The sequence below is a fragment of the Nycticebus coucang genome, chromosome 18 (genome assembly GCF_027406575.1).
Source record: "Nycticebus coucang isolate mNycCou1 chromosome 18, mNycCou1.pri, whole genome shotgun sequence".
NCBI lineage: Eukaryota > Metazoa > Chordata > Mammalia > Primates > Lorisidae > Nycticebus > Nycticebus coucang.
The window spans coordinates 7291421-7307737 of NC_069797.1; positions in this window are offsets into that span (position 1 = coordinate 7291421).

Consider the following 16317-nt stretch of genomic DNA (forward strand, 5'->3'; position numbering starts at 1 on the left):
ACTCTACCTAGGGCGACAAAGTGAGACTGTCTGTACAAAAAAAAAAAAAAATCTTTTAGAGGGAATCAGCTTTACGATTTAAGGTGCTGAGAAGGGTTTATTAAGCAAGATATAAAAATCCAAGTCTGTAAAGAAAAAAAATGCTAAATTTGTTATATTAAAATAAAACATTATGCAAGTCAAAAAAGTCAAACCATGGCCTGAGAGAAGATATTTGCAATGGAAGAATTAGTATCCAAAATATGTAAAGACTTTTTATTAATCTGTTTTAAAAGATAAAAAATATGGAAAGAAGAATGGGCAAAGGAGATAACAGTTGATTGACAAAGGAAGAGTCTCAGTGCCCAATAAACATGTGGAAAAGGTGATACAATCTGCTTAGTCATTAGAGAAATATCAGGTACAATGATGAGACTTTCATTTACAGTTAGGATATTAGCAAAACCAAATATTGAGGAGGATGTGGAGAAATCAGGGCAAGTATGTAATAATACTAGTTTAGAGAGTAGTTCCGCAATTTAATAATAGTTGAATATTCTTATGTCCTAAAATCCATTCTTTCCAGTTTTAGAAATGCTAATTGCATAATTACTTGAAAGAGAAAAAATGGAGGTGATCTGAAACCTTTAGATAAATAAGCGGGCAAAAAATTATAGAATATTCATATACTGCAATATTAGAAGCAGCAACAAGAAAAATGAAAGTATTATAGCTACATGAGTGAGTACGGATGAATCTCAAAAATACATGTAGTGAGCACTACCTCCAAAAGCAGGTTGTAAAAAGAGCCTGTAGGATACCATTTATATACAAAATTCAAAAATAGGCAAAATAATTATATCTATCACATGTGGGCACATACATATGAAGCAAAAGTATATCAACATGTGTGATCACGTTAAACATAAAATTCAGGGTAGAGGTTACTGCTGAGCGGAACGGGGGATAGTGGATTTGGAAGGCAACTGAATCTGTGGGGCTCTATTTCTCAGCCTGCGTCTTAAGGACAAAGGTCATTCTAATATTACTGTGTAACACTGTAATCTGTCCCTATGCCATAAATATTTCATTAAAATGAAAGACTTGGGCTAGATCATTTATGTGAACCCTTACAGAATTATAAAATTTACTAAGTATATGTAGATATGAAAAAATAGTACAATGGCTCAGTCTTGTAGCTCAGCGGCTTGGGCACCAGCCATATACACTGGAGCTGGTAGGTTCGAATCCAGCCAAGGAATGCCAAACAACAATGACAACTACAACCAAAAAGTAGCCAGGCATTGTGGCCAGTGCTGTAGTCCCAGCTACTTGGAAAACTGAGGCAAGAGAATGGCTTAAGCCCAAGAGCTGGCTGGGGTTGATACGAGCTGTTGATGCCACAGTAGTCTACCTAGGGTGATGTAGTGAGACTCCGTCTCAAAAAAAAAAAAAAAGGAAAAATAGTACAAAAATTTAAAATATCATTATATGATTTTCGTAGAGTTGTTTGTTTGTTTTTTTCTTTTTTTGAGATAGAGCCTCAGGCTGTTGCCCTCGGTAGAGTGCTATGCCATCATAGCTCACAGAAACCTCCAACTCCTAGACTCAAGCTATCCTCTTGCCTCAGTTTTTGTGTTTTTATTAGAGATAGGGTCTCGCTTTTAACTCAGGCTAGTGCCCAACCTGTGAGCTCAAGCTAGTCACCTGCCTCGGCCTCCCAGAGTGCTAGGACTATAGGAGTGAGCCACCGTGCCCAGCCTTTTTGTATCGTTTTTAAAATTATACTATTTTATTTTTCTAAAAAGCAGAAATATTGGTGCTTATTTATTTCTGTATTAGGATTTCCTTCTAGCAAGCAAAATCACCTCCCAAATGAGAAAAGATGTGGTTAAAATATGAAAGAGGAAAAAATAACCATAATCCTCAACTAGGTCTTTCTTGCATGTCTTTTGATCTCACAATAGTAGCAGGGTTCTAATACTGTGAATCAGGCAATTGAATATGTTCAGTCTGACCAACTAGAAACCACCAAAGCCAGAATAGCTGTAAGGCAAACTACAATACAAAAGAAAATTCTCCCCAAGTATTTAAAATATGTATGTAAATTCAAATAGGGAGGCTTTGTAGATGTGAAATATGAGACGTGGGTATCTCATTTCAATGTCTCTACACATTATTTTCTATAATTCAGGCAAAAATTGAGAAGTTACCAAATATTAGAAAAGAATTTTCTAGAAACGAATCACAGAAGTACAATGGGCAGTTAATAACACTCACTTCATCCTGGACTCATGAAAGATGAAGCCTGAGTTAATTGTCAAACAGTCAATTTGCCGCCATTCAGAAGAGTTCCTGGAAATAACCAAAGCTGCTTTGTGATAAGGAAACATGAGATGCCAATTTAATTTCCTTTGATGACAGCACAGACAAGAGGGAAGAAGTAGATATAATATTTCTGAAATTTGGAGAGGTGGACATATTTTCTCAGCAACCATTTATTGAATTGCTCCTGAATACTGAGCACAGTTCAAAGTGTATCACAGGAGATTTGACTTTAAGTCAGCCAACTACCTCAGATCCTCAGCTTGCTGTTGGTAATTGATTTGTTGTTTGTAAATGACAAGTACTTATTGTTATGAGGATGCCAGCATTCATCCCAACAGGTGTTAGATACTAATAGCCAACTGAAGGTTCATTCTCAGTGTGTGTCAGTGTGAACAAGTTTGCAGGGAAAGACAGTCAATGGAGGAAGAAGAGTAAAAGGAGAAGAAGGAGGATAAGGAGGGTTAGAGGAAAGCAGGCTGAGGATAAATATGTGAACCGAATCGATTTCTCTCCCTGGGACTAACTTTACAGTCAGGATAGAAACTTAATCTTTGTATCCCTCATGATACAAATGATTAGCAAATGAAAGACTTAATATACCAAGCAATGAAATGAGTTGGTACATGAAGAAAACAAATTTATTCTTTATATTGAATGGGCTTGCTAATCTCTTCAAAAAATGAAATTAATAGAGGAGAGAAGTAAAAAAATTTCTATGAATGAGAATAATGGGAAATAAAAGGCCAAGACTGGCCAACCTGAGGGCTAAAGGGGATACCAATTTAACCATATTGCTTAAATTTCACCTCTGGTAAAAAACATGTTAGAATTATATATCTATTTTGGTTTCTATATCAAGTAAAAATTATTAATTTATTAATGCCAAATTGATCATGTGATGAAATAGTATGATTCAACTAACAAATAGGTAAACAAGTATTTCATCATTGGTTTTTTAAAAAAGAAGTAGTTCTGAAGAAGTTGAGGGATTTTTGATAAACGACATAAATGCACGTCTTTTATTACTGGGTCAAATTAATTACGTTCTGGCTGGTAGTAAGCTTATTATGTAAGAATGTTGTGAATGATCATTGTTCAACATCTGAAGAAAAGAAATAACCTATAAAATATCATTAAACAGGATTCTAAAGAAAGTCTGGAGAAAAAATATGCCTCTACCATCTTCTGAATTCCCCTAATGTAAGTGCTGAAGACTTAAATATGAATGAATAGCAATTGGGAATTATGAAAGACATAAAAATAGAAAGCGTTGTAACATTACAAGGTCTAACTGCTGCAAAGGTAGCTGTTTACGAAGAGGTTCTTTCTACAGGGAAGAATCTTCTCACTCAATCCTGCTTAATTAGAAGACTACTCAGAACACCTGAGTGATGCTGAATATTTCCGGTATGTGTTGGGACAACCCACCTGCTTGGATGCTAAATACACAGATGCATCTTTGTAGTCCACAGACTGTAGACTGGTGATGGAAACTAAGGGAGTGGTGATGGAGACTGGATGTCTCAGTATGAGACCACCACATGCAGAATTGGGCCTTCTGCACTAGTGTTGGGTAGAGACGCTGAAGTGTGTTTTCCAGCAAACTCTTAAAAGGACTTAAATCAGAAATAACTCCAGATGCTCAAAATAAACTAAAACCCTTCTGATATGTTAAAATCTTCCAAATATTGGTGCCATTATGCTAATAATTAGGATTCTGTTTTGTTTCTATTTGAAATAGCTCTTTATTAAAATCTATAATTTATACATATATTTAATTGGTACAAGTACTCTTTTATTTCAGAATGTTTTATTTCAAAATATGTTATGTTTACATACTTTATTTTTGGACAGACTGAGTCAAAGTAATAAGTGTGCCCATCACCCAGATAGTAGGCACCCAACAGGTGTGATTTGCCTATCCCCACCTTCTAGCTCCCCCCATATAGATTTTCATTGAGATCTGTTTCCATACAGGCATGTAAATTATTAATCAATTGGTTCCAATTTGGTATTGAGTATAAGTGTTTGTTTCTCCATTCTTGTGAGGTTTCACTTAGAAGAATGGTTTCCAGTTCCATCCAAGTTGTTAATAGATTGATAACAGATTGATTTTTTTGTGGCTGAGTACAAGTATTATTTAATAAAAAACATAACTTTTCAACTTCAAAGATTTCAGCTAATCAAATTGTTGGGATGCCCTATTATTTTGTAGAATATTTCATTTATTTTGGAATGCAGATTTTCATATAATAGTTGTGAGATAGGATAGTATTTATGCTGAACTTCCGTAACAAAAACCTCAAAGCATATCTCTTGATTTTTTAGTGAATTTTGATTTCACCATACATGATTGATTTTAACATTGCAGTGAAGTCTAGAATGAGTTAAGTTGTACAAATTGTATTTAAAGTATCCTTTAACGCTGAAGAAACACTACCAGAAAGCCATCGTATGGAATATCGTTCATTAACAGTTATTGAAGACTATTAGTTTGTTTGAGTCTATGTTTCCAATATTAGTAAAAATTACTGTAAAATTTGACCTAATGGTAGGAAAGCCACATGAAAATTAACTTTCTGTAGTTCAGGCTGGAAGAAAAATTAGTTTTCTCCCTGGCATTGTCATCAATGACTTCACAGGCATGGTGTGAGTGCTCCTCCTTTTCTGGATAAGATTTTATCCTAATTATACAATGGATGGTAAACACTAGGCTAGATTTTTATTGTCATTCAATAACTGATTTAGTTAACATCTCTACCTTTCCCAAAATATTTGGCTGTATAATTTCCAAAATATTAAATAAAAGAAACCTTAAAATGACATCTCCTTAAAGAATGGATCTCTCTCTCTCTGTCTTTCTGTCTCTCTACCCATCTATCTGTGCCTCTATCTCCAAACACATAAATCTGCTTCTTTAGTTAATTTTTGATTATGCACATCAAACTGCGACATATGTCACAAATGTTTCAAAATGGCATTTTTCCACGATGTTTGGTTTTGGAGTTTGCATTTTGCTTGTCTGTCAATAAAAATTTTTGATGACCAGGAAACAAACAATAAAATAAGGTAATTAAAACCATATGACACTTAATAATAAGAAGTTGTTCCCCAAACCTTCCCTTGAGATAACCAAGCTAACAAACAGTATTTGTTACAAAAGATCAAATTGGTCCTTTGTTTCTAAATTCTACTAGGAGGAGAGAAGGCAAGAGGAAAATACTAATTTCTTAAAGTAGTTGCTTAAGTAGACTAAGCAGCGAAATGTCAAAAAGTTCAAAGCAAGATTTTCTATGAGTCACACATTTTATAGACTACTAGGATAGATAGTTTATACATTAACAAAAAGTTAACTCACCATATGATAGAATGTGTAATACATTAAACCAATTCATAATTCATATTCTCATCATTCATAAGTCTGGGGAAGACACACAATACCTTATAGCTGAAATTCATCTTACCAGGGGTCAAACTAATCATTAAATCAACCAAAGTATATCTTAACAGTAGCCAAAATAATTGCATTTTTAAAGTCTATATAGATTCCAAAGATATTCTTTTGTTAAATAGGGAAAGCCCAAGAACAAAAATGATTGAACTAAGGTCACACTGCCAGTGGCATTGTAGATGAGACCTCATAGCGCCCTGTCACTTCTGACTTATGGATTTTTATGTTTGCTTGTTGATATTAAAGTTTCATTGTTAAAAAAATAGAAAAATAATAAAGTTTCATTATGTTTTAAATATTATATTATATAAACATGGTTGACCACAATTTATAGTTAACAAATCCAGAAAGTACAGCTTAAATTACTTAATATAATACCTGGAGCAATGCTCTCCCCCAAAATATCCAGGTTCTAATGCCTAGAACCTGTGAATATTACTTTACACAGAAAAAGGAACTTTGAAGATGTGATTCATTAAGGGTCTTGAGATGGGAAGATTATTCTGGATTATCCAGATGGATTTAACGTAATCACAAAGGTCTTTTTTAGAGAAAGGCAGAAGGGTCAAAGTCAGAGTAAGATGTAGTGACAGAAACAGAGATAAAAGAAGAGAAAAGAAGTAGAGAAAAAGAGAGGGAGAGACTTGAAAACACTATACTGCTAGCTTAGGAGATGGAAGAAGGGGCTGCAAGCCAAGGAGAACAGGTGGCAGCTGAACAAGGAAATGAATTTTCCCCTAAAACCTCCAAAAGGAACACAGCCTTTGCCAATCCATTTAGACTTGTGACTTCCAAACCTTAAGATAATAAATTTCTATTGTTTTAAGCCTCTAAATTCATGGTACTTTGTTATACCAGCAATAAGAAACCAATATACATAATGTGAAAAATATTCTGGGAATGATCGATGCTGCCTAGAGAAATATAATATAGGTCACATACAATGTTTAAATTTTCTAGCATCCACATTAGGAAAAGAAGAATCAAGTCAAATTAAAATTAATAATGTAAATATATTTAGCCCAATATGTCAAAATATTATCAACATGAAATCAATATAAAAAATTATTGAGATGTTTTGATTGTTTTACTACAATGTCTTCAAAATCCAATGTGTAGGTTGTACTTAGAGAACCTCTCAACTTGAACTAATTCCACTTCAAAACTTGACAGGGCTGCTTTAGATTGTAAAACACAAGTTGTAAAAGAAATTTTGTGTTATCCTATAGATCATTCTGATATTCCGTCACAATCTAGATCAAAGATCATAAAGATGTCTAAAAGAACCAGAGTGATTATACAGGAAATTTTCTGATAACTTGTATTTGAGACTTATACAGGTATTTAAAAAGAAAGATCAGAAAAGGAACAAAAATAAAAAGAACATGAAAGAAGAGAGTGATTACCCCATGGTATGGCACTGACTGAGGTCTGTGAGGAATGTCAACAATTATAGACAGAAATTTCCCAGGTATTTTCAGAATAAAATGTCAGTGAGAACAATATAACCTAAAAATTTGTACCCTCATATAAATTTGAAATAAAAAAATTTATTAGATATTTACTCAAAGTTCATTTATAATAATAAATATAATATTATATTACTTCATCTTGTGGAAAGAAAGTACATATTGGAATAAACATCATGAAAAAGTTATAGATAATTTCTAATGGCTTGAATAGCCTTCAGGAAAGCGTATTCTATTTCCTTTACCTTCAGGATAGTTGATACCGTTGATTCCTTTCTTCCTTGTTATTGTTCAAACAGAGCTGGAGAACTTATATCTTATGGCTTTGGAAGAATATTGTGTCCTAGGGCCAGGCGTGGTGGCTCATGCCTGTAATCTTAGCACTCTGGGAGGCTGAGGTGCGTGGATTGCCTGAACTCATGGGTTAAAGGCCAGCCAGAGGAAGAGTAAGACCCTGTCTCTAAAAATGGCCAGGTCTCCCAGAGAGCTGCTGGTAACTGGCAGAAGTTAGGAAGAGGCCAAGTAGCATCCTCTGGGGTGTTCAGAAAGAGTTTGCCCTTGTGACAAGTTGATTTTGGAGTTCTAGTCTCCAGAATTGAAAAGCAATAAATTTGCTGTGTTCTAAAAATAAAAAAATGGCTAGGTCTCCTGGTGGACGCCTGTAGTCCTAGCTACTTGGGAAGCTGAGGCAAGATAATTGCTAGAGCCCAAGAGTTTGAGGTTGCTATAAGCTATGACACCAGGGGAGTCTACTGAGGGTGACAAAGTGGGACTCTGTCTCAAAACAAAAAATGAACAAACAAAAAGAAAATTGAGTCCTATATTCATGTTGCAATAACTGTTTGGCAAATGAAATCTTGAGTCCTCAAGATAAATAGATTTCAGATGTGCCTATGTCTTACGGTTTCTATTAATTTGTGTACTATTACTATAATTTAAATACAAAAGCATTAAGTTGCCATTCTTTCTTTGAGAGAGCTCTTTAGCCTCTTGATTATATAACTTTGACAGCTCTAATTATGGTTAATTGGGTTATGCTTTGCAGAACATCAAACTGGGCGTGTCAGGCAATGGTGTGTTCATCTATAAGGAAGAGCTGACGTTCTGTCGCTTTGACTGGGGTAACATCTCAAAGGTCTCCTGTAAGTGCAGTGAGTTTTTACTGAGACTGAGGCTCGAAGAGGTAAGCAATCGTTCATTACCGTTGGCATATCTAATCGCTTGCATCAGTTTCCTGCTTTACAGCCTTGAGCTAAATAAATTCTTTTCCACTAAAATTTTAAGAAAATGAACTATTCTCTATTCCATTATAGAAAGGTCAGTCTTTTTGACCATCAGCCTGCATATACCTAGTTTTGTTACTAAACACACACAGACATGCACAGAAAAAGTCATAAATTCTTAGCACACAGTAGGGAAGGAACAATAGGTTTTTGTTGTTAAATTAATTAACTGGTGGAGATGAATAGGAATGCAATAAAAGGAGTTTAGTGGACACTGAAGTTGGTCGGTTGGTTGATGTTGAATAACTTCTACTTTATTTTCATAGAAAATGGTGTATCAATCTATGAAAAGTCCATTTTGTATGATTACATTAGATACAAAATATTTACCTTTTTCAAGAAGAAAGACTTTTTATAGAGCCATCTAAATCCATGTTTCTCAGTAGCTGCTCATCGCCTTTTAAGGGAATATGCTGATAGATTTTGTGTATTTATTCCAGAAGAACAAATTTAATGGCACCATTGCATTTAAAATGCCATGTCCCCAGGCAGCCAACAGGTTCTGGAAGGAGCGTGTGGAGCAAAATACCTTTATCAGGTAATTTTAGAAATGTAGTGTGGTATTGTCCTTGGTGGCCTCTACTGATTTAGAGATGGTAAAATGAATAGTATATTAGGTTCATCCACCCTTGTGTCCTTGGGTTCTCTCTTTTACTTTGTGCCTTATTTCTTTTGTCTGCAGTCCCTTCCATGTTCATTTTTGTGGCCTAAAGCCCTGTCTTGTACTCAGCCACTCAGACCTGAGTCACTCTGCAGCTGTCCAGAACTCCAAATCCTGACACAAACCACTTTCCTTCCACCACTACCACACTGCCCTGCACCTTGTACCTTTTTTCTCTCTACTGTCACTCATCTTAGCTTCCATTTAGATGATCTTGTCAGCCCCTTCTTGGCTTAACTTCTTTCCAAAACCAGCCTGAGGCCTGTCATCTGGCCCCCTGGCTACAGGACAGTTCCTGGTCAGAACTGTCCATACCCCCTCATGCCCAGCCCTGTCTTCACATTGACCTTCCCAGTCTGTTGGTCCTGGATGAGCCTTTGGCTGACTGTACCCCTTCTGTACCTGTGCTACCAGTTCCACCTTAAGCAGCACAGTGATGGCAACACAGGCAAAGTATTCTTTGTAACAGAACCTAACACAATTCTGAGGATTAGTGCTATTACAGATGAGTAATTCACAGCATAAGCCAGATCCTCAGTGGAACTGGACAATCAAGCAGTCTTTTTACTTCCTTTGCCATTCCAGATGTCCACAGTCAGCTTGAGTTCCTGGTCCCCCCTGCCACTCTCCTCTGATGCCGTCCATCGTGTGGGTCACTGTTGGTAGGAGCTGTGGGTCATGAGTGTTGTCAGTGCTGTGCACCTTCTCTTTCTCCCCTTTTCCTCTGACCTAAGCATCATTCCTCCTCTCCAACTAGCTTTCATTCTTCCCCTCATCTCCTGTCACAAAGAGGAGATAGCGATTTCTATGCCTTGGTCCCTCATTTCATGCCTTATAAAGAATCCTGCTTTATACAATAAAATTTTTACGCTCCATTGCGTGTATTTGGCTTCCTTGCCCAATAAAAATGTTCATGTCTTGATTTTTTACAAACAAACAAATTCCTTTGACTAACTATCCATCTTTAGCTATGTCCTATCTCCTTTCATACTTCTCTTCAAGGACATCTGTTTACATGTAGTTTGCTTATCCTTCTTTTATCCATTTCTGCAGTTTTCTATCACTGCACTGTACACAGCTTTGTGTCTAAACCATTCGTCTTTAAGGTCTTTGCTCTGGGCTTTGGGGCTAATGCTGTTCTACCGCACACTAGCTGTGTGACTGTGGTAAGTGGCTGAGCTTCTCTGACCTCCAATTTCATCATCCATCTTTGGTGATAACCATAATATCTTTCTGATAAGATTGTTCTGAAAATCAAATGAGGATAAAACACACAAAACAGAATTATTTTTAGTGGTTTATACAGATTATCTTCATTATAATTATCAGAATTATTCTTAGTTTCATAACACAGTTATTTTGAAAGTGAGTTATCAGCTGGCACAAATTACTCCTTCGTAACATTAAAATAACCCATATTTTTGAGACTACTCATCCATATTTCTTTTGAAGAAAAATGTAACTCATAACAAATCCTTGAATCCATCTGACTCAGTTACACTGATCTGATAATTCTTTGACGAGTTGATAATTTCTCCTGGTAGCTAGGACCAATTTCTGCTCAATTCCACACTAGCCTCCCTGCTATAAAGCTAGTAAATGACATTTACGACACAAATGTAAGACAGATGACAGCAGCTTTTGCTGTGCAATAATATTAATAATAGCAATAATTCTTTTAGGAAGGATTGACATATGCTAACATACATTGAGCATTGCTTGTTGTTAGACACAGAATTGATTGGTTTCTAGTACAATAATTCGTTTATTTCTCAGCCCAGGCAAGGCAGCTGGTGCTTATAGGCAGGTGCCTGCAGAAGAACACAGCAGCCAGGCACTGAGCAGAGACGGTAGCCCAGCTCTGTGACTCTGAAGCCCACAATTTCCACCACTGTGTTGTCCACTTCTTACATTCTTCTAGCAAGAGTTTCTGAGATATGTTAGCATTTTTCCCCTTCATTATTTTGCTAATGTACCATGGACAACAGTGTAAAAGTAAACCAATTTGATCCTGCAAACCATTGAGATAATGGTTAACAACAGCCCTTTTAACATTTCAAACTTTGCATAGCATTGTATTACCTAACAAAGCTATGTAAAACAGTATAGATAACAAAGAAAAGGCAAATGTATTTTGTCTACAGAGCTCTTTGAATCAGATCAGTGGTTTTTGTTTTGTTTTAGATAAAAGGGCAAAATGATTTTTTTCCAGAAAATTATAGAGGCTTGCAGATTGAAGTCATTAAATAAACAAATCTGTTGATAGTAGTGGAATGAGAATATAATAAAGCTGCTTCTTGTGATTGGGTATGTAATGGAATTGTAAGGGCTGTACAAGGATTGTTCTGAGGTTTATATCAAACCTTTCCATATGGAGAGAATGTGGAATGTGGAATGAGAGAATGTTTCAGAGCTATGAAACATGCCCTAAGGTAGTAAGTGGTGGATGTAGAATTCACTTGTGGCTCCAAGTGTTTGTAAAAATATCCAGGATGTTATACTGCTAAGTTGTATTCACAGCAGATAGGATCCTCTTTGTATTTTTCTTAATGCCTAAGTTGTTCTTATTGTCATTTGAACTAGAGATTAACACGACAGTCTTGTAGCTTAACATTAAACTATCTCTTAAATTTGGCATTGTATGGCCAGAGTAATCCCATGTGTGTTGGTGTCACTGGTGGCTTCATGGAGAGCTCTGTGGAAATACTTGTATTAGTTAAATGTATGATTAACTTTAGTAAGTAAGTGGATTTTTTTTTAAATTGAAACCGAGTCTCTTTATGTTGCACTCAGTGGAGTGCCGTGGCGTCACAACTCATAGCAACCTCAAACTCCTGGGCTTAGGTGATTATCTTGCCTCAGCCTCCCATGTAACTGGGAGTACAGGTGCCTGCACAATGCCTGGCTATTTTTTTGTTGCAGTTGTCATTGTTGTTTAACTGGCCTCAGGCTGGGTTCAAACCTGCCAACTTCAGTGCAGGTGGCCAGCACCATAACCATTGTGCTATAGGAGCTTAGTCAGATAAATGGATTTTTAAATATTCTTCTATACTCCATAAAAATTATTAATGATATTTGATTTATAATGGCAAGATTTAAAAAATTCAAATGGTCATTTACTTCTTATGTATGAATTCCTTTCTGATGCATCATTGATGCACATCTTGCTCAAGGCCTGTAAACTTTTTATAAAGGTTAGTCCTTTTTAGTTATTTTTATAATCCCAAAGTGAAATGATAGATGTCTTTTAGTGATTTTGAAGTTACAAAAGGAGTCTTGTAACAAGTCTACATTCCTGCAGTTCCAGCATTCTCATGGGAGACTTTTCAATGTACAATTGGAGGCACTGGCCATTGGCAAATTGCACTTCTCTGTAGCATCACCTGTGTTTCCTTTGAAAAGCAAGAAACACCTCTGCTACCCTCCATGAATAGATACAAGCCAGGGAAGCCAGAGTGTACGGGTTCTTCTTTTATCAATTAGTTCTGATGTGCTGTTTGTCCAGGTGAATAGAGTTGATGGAGGATCCCTTCTTGTAATTATGACATTTAGACTCACCTGGAATTCCAGAGCTTTCATTGCAGAAGATTTCTAAAAAATCATACAGAAGGTCTAGTAATACTTGAAATGGTAAAGAGCTCTTTAAGCAATCACTCTCTTTGGGTAAACAATAGGACAATTTTGAAAGAGCTCTCCATACTCTTGTGTTATCAGCTGAAGTCTTATTTAATGAATTGTACAACAGTTCTGAGACTGTCTTTGTTTAGTAAGCTCTTGATCACATAATGAAAACAAAATGCTGTCCATTTTATTCCAAAAAGATTGTCTTATTTACTAAACATAAACTTTTAGAAACGTCTGGATATATTTGGCCTCAAGGAAATTTGATTTTATTGTGAACCCAGGGTTTAAAAAGTAGAATTGTGCTAACAAGACAGGATCTTGCATCCTCCAGTTGCATCAGTTGCTTCTGTGCAGAGCAACTTTGTGTTGTGTTCTTGATGGGAAAGAATCAGTGGATGGAGCAAATTTCCAAGTTAGGTGTTTTTTTCCAGAAGAAATAGACTTAAGTATTAAGAAACACTAATTGTAATGGACTGCAACTTAGCATGTACAGCTGGCAGGAAGAATTAAAATGGGTATATATGGAAATGATTTAATCTAATACAAATAAATAACCTGTAATAAACAGTGACAACCTCTGCTCCTTTGCTTAGGTTGAGAAAAACATCTTATTTGTGTATCCATAAATGCAAATTTACTCACATTATTCCTGTCATAAAACTGTCTATTTAGGAGCATTTATAATGTTCTTTTCTCATAAGAAAGCTTAGGTAGCATTGTTTTTGAGATATTATCAAATTAAGCTATGTACTTTTAAAGTTTCTTTAAGCCCTCACATCTAACTTAGGTATTTTCTTTCCCATATAGGCTGGAGCAGGCACCTAAAGCCAGATTTCTCACCTGGTCCAAATTTCAGGACAGTGGCCGGATCCTGGCACAGGTCTGCCAGGCAAACGCCTCCATCCGCAGGGAAGCACCAAAGCTTAAGCATACTGCTCCCATGTACATCTATGCGCCTTTCTTGAAGGTAAATACATTTATGATACTTTTGGATTTCACTTTCCTTTCTTGAAACCAGTGAGGTGAGAAAATTTTGATCTAGTTAACAGTGTCACCAAAAAACTTTAGAGGGATAGCCATTCCTTTCCTTGAGTAAAGGAAATGCTCATTACACATATTCACAAGGAAATAATTTTGTAGTGCTTTGAAAATGTCACTCTAAATATACATTCTCTTAGTTCAGATTGAACATCCCAAATCTGAAATCCAAAGTGCTCCAAGATCTGAAACATTTTGAATGCCAACAGGTGTTCAAAGGAAATGGTCATTGGAGCATTTGGATTTCAGGTGTTTGAACTGGGGATGCTCTGCCAGTAAGTGTACATAATGCAGGTTTTCCAAATCTGAGAAAATCCAAAATCTGAAACATTCCTGGACCCACACTTTTGGATAAGGGATACTCAACTTTGTTCTTAGTGAACAAAAATATTCCTTAAGAGTTCTTCCTTATGAGTTGTTAGACTTGATTATGGTGTAGTTTATTTGGTTCAATTTCTAGAACTTGGATTCAATGATAAATGAACTTGAATTAATAAATGAAATCCTAAGGGCTTTTAGCATATGCACCTTACTTCAAATTAACATAAAACATTTCTACCATTATCACATTTTTGAGTTAAAAAAAAAACTCCTACTGAAGCTTATAAGACTTCCCATAATATCAAATGTTCATTGTTTCAAGAGAATAATTTGAAATACAGCATTTTTACAAAAAGAAAGGAAATCAATTTATTTGTTCTTCAACCCAAGGGGAGATATGTTCAAATGTGAATTTTTTTCTATTACAATTATTATCAGCTACATATTTGTAGTTTTATATGAGTTACACATGGAAATAAACCGATGTTACTTCATATGTGCATCTCATTACCTGGTCTGCTTTGGGGTTAATATGTTTTCTATAAAAGAGTTAAAAGTAGATTTATATTAGAATGCCTTATGAAGGACTTAATTTTTATTTCTATGTAAGAGAAAGTGATTAGTATCGACAATATTCTACCTGAAGAAATAATTTTCCTACATTTTTCATTGATTATTCCCATTTATATATATATATGTATATGTACACATAATTTTAAGACATATACTTTTATGTATATACGCAGAGATATGTAATATCAATTTTGAAATTTTATTTTAATACTGTTCATTAGCAGAAATCTTTTTGATTATTTCTTGATATATTTTAGAATAAGTAACAACTTATATTTTAAATAATTAGGTAATATAGACCAGATACTGCTAAGAGAGAAGACAGCTCTCTCATCAGTGCAGTATTGGCATCCATTCGTCTTGATCTATTTTTCCTAGAAAACATCTTGATGCAGGTGGACACATAGAGACAGATCTATCCTAGAATTTGTTGCTGGTCATTTTTGTATATAGTTATTAAATCTTGATTCTGGTGAAGCTCCCATGTAGTATCATGAGGCCACATAAAAACTATACAAGGCCAGGTGCAGTGGCTCACACCTGTAATCCTAGCACTCTGGCAGGCTGAGGTGGGTGGATTGGTTGAGCTTTAAAGTTCAAGAATAGGCTGAGCAAGAAGAAGACATCATTGCCACTAAAAATGGAAAAAACTAGCCAGGCATGGTGGCACATGCCTATAGTCCCAGTTACTTGGGAGACTGAAGCAGGATGATGGTTTGAGTCCCGGAGTTTGAGGTTGCTGTGAGCTATGACGCCATAGCACTCTACTCAGGGAGACAGAGTGAGACTCTGTCTCCAAAGAACAAAAAGGAAAAAACATAACTATATAAGAGAACCATGAACCATGCTTCAAACAGATGTCCATACTTGCAAATAGTAAGAACTGAAATTCAGTGAATTATACTCCCCCAACTAACAGGCACAACGTAAAGGTATATGGCACTCCTTTCGGGTGTAGAACACAACTACAACAGGGACCTTACCTAACTAATGTAAACACTGTAAACTAATCATTTGTACTATAGTATTAATCTGAAAGAAAAAAAGAAAAAGAAAGTGAATTATGAATGTACTACATCTGTCAGAATATCTTTTAGCTCATTACCAACTCTGAGCCCTTTTTTAAGGAAATAAAAGTGCCAATCCATGTAAATATTTTACAAGCCTTACCCCTTTACACACAGAATTTATGCAAGTGCTGAATCAATGAAGTCACTGTTGTTTAATGCCCCATGAGGAATTATTGCTCTTTCTGGAACTCTGTTTTCAGCAGTTATTTGAAACTCTGAGGCTCTGTAACTACTATATGGCGAATTTTAGTGTTTAAGAGAACAATAACCCAATGGATTTTTTTCTCTTTGTATAAACCATGCTCAGGGAAATCCAATATGTAGTATGGGCAGTTAGCACAGAGGGTGACAGAAGGTCTGTATCTGAAAACAATAATTTTTATAAGGAAAAGCAACGAACAGCATAGTAATCCCTTATTTTTCCAGTTGTGCTTGGGACACTGTAATTCTTCTGATGAGCAAATCATCAAAAGCATTAGTGTTACTGTAAAAAATAGGAATTCAAATTCAGGTGCCCTCT